Raw genomic sequence first — 1,408 nt, 5'->3', positions numbered from 1 at the left:
TCAGAAATCCTCCTGCCTCTGCCTCCCAAGTGCTGGGATTAAAGGCGTGCGCCACCACCACCCGGCCTGGCTTAGTTTTTATATACAATACTCAGGACACCTAGCATAGCTTTTGGTAGGGATTGGGGTCTTGAGATAGGATCTCACTATGCAGCTCAGGATGTTTGCAAACTCTTCGAGTCCCAGCCTCCCTAATGCTAGGATTACAGGTATGAGACACCCTGATCCCCTACCCTACTTCTCCATTTTCTTTTGTTCTCTCACCTTACATTTACTCCTGAGAAGACAATTTCTATCATGATATGGGTTTCTTCATGTCTTGTTCTTTTGTGTAATCCTGGATCCTTGAGTGAGAATGGTGAATGACTCACACACTGATCTCTACATGTTGTTTGTAGGACTCTTTGATAATTTCTTTCATTGAGCCTGTTTGTCTTTCTTCTGCTTCTCCAGAATGATCTAGTACTTTCCCAAAACATGGCCCAGAATGGGTATGCCATTAAGGATATATAATTTCCATAATTATTCAGAGCAAAAAAGAGAAGCTTCATATTTTTAAAGTTAGCTATGTTGTAGCACAATATGCTACTATGCAAGAAATAACCCACTGTGCTGGGAAAAGGCATTCTGCCCAATAACCAGACATTATGCTAATCTCTATGCACTGCTAAACATGGTCAGTAATTTGTGGACAAGAAAACTGAGGCCAGGAGAACACAGGACATGTAAGAATTACAGGCTTGATAAAAAGCAGGGTCATAATCCTGGGTTTTAAATTGCTACTTAAAGACTCCTTGTGCTGTCTCTCACAGCCCCTGTTGGCCACAGGGATCCCTCCTGTGGTAGAGGAAGTATGGAAAAGGAAAGGATGGAAAAATTACTCCTGTTTCATTGCATAAAGTAGATAAAATTAACTAATAGTAAAGGTACATCTGTGGCTGTCAGCCATAAGAGAACTTGAAGAATAATACCTTTACTCAAACAGCCGAAGAACCATCAGTCATAGGGGGTAGAGGTGGGTACAGAACAGGTGGACCGAGATTGAAGTAACTTGACAGAGGAAAGATGTATTTTTCTCAACAGAAAATGGTGGCTGGTTGTAGAATGTGTTCCTTTGAAAGGTGTAGACCCTATGAGGGGAGGCACAGACACATGGAGCAACACTGAAACTGAATTTAAAGACTGGGATGAGACGTGGACCTGTTCATTCAACAGCAGCCTTCATCCAGGCCAGTGTGCCCAATCTGCTAATGCGGAATTTGAGAAATGAAGTTCAGTTTGGACATAGGGGTGGGGGTAAGAGTGAATCTACCTTTTCCTCCCTCCCTCCCTCCCTCCTCCCTCCCTCCCTTTCTTCTTTCCTCCCTTCCTTCTTTCCTCCATTCACCCCCTTCCTCCTTTTTCCTTC

The 1,408-nt window shown here is 43.3% G+C and overlaps 1 protein-coding gene across 1 annotated transcript in view; it reads right to left on the bottom strand.

The window, feature by feature from the left end:
• Positions 1-1,408, bottom strand: part of Sdr16c5 (short chain dehydrogenase/reductase family 16C member 5) — an 18,856-nt gene that overhangs the window by 1,489 nt on the left and 15,959 nt on the right. The window lies entirely within an intron of this gene.

This window comes from Mastomys coucha, unplaced genomic scaffold, assembly GCF_008632895.1.
Source record: "Mastomys coucha isolate ucsf_1 unplaced genomic scaffold, UCSF_Mcou_1 pScaffold14, whole genome shotgun sequence".
NCBI lineage: Eukaryota > Metazoa > Chordata > Mammalia > Rodentia > Muridae > Mastomys > Mastomys coucha.
Note: the sequence above shows the minus strand (reverse complement) of the source record. Positions and strands in the feature narration are given on the sequence as shown.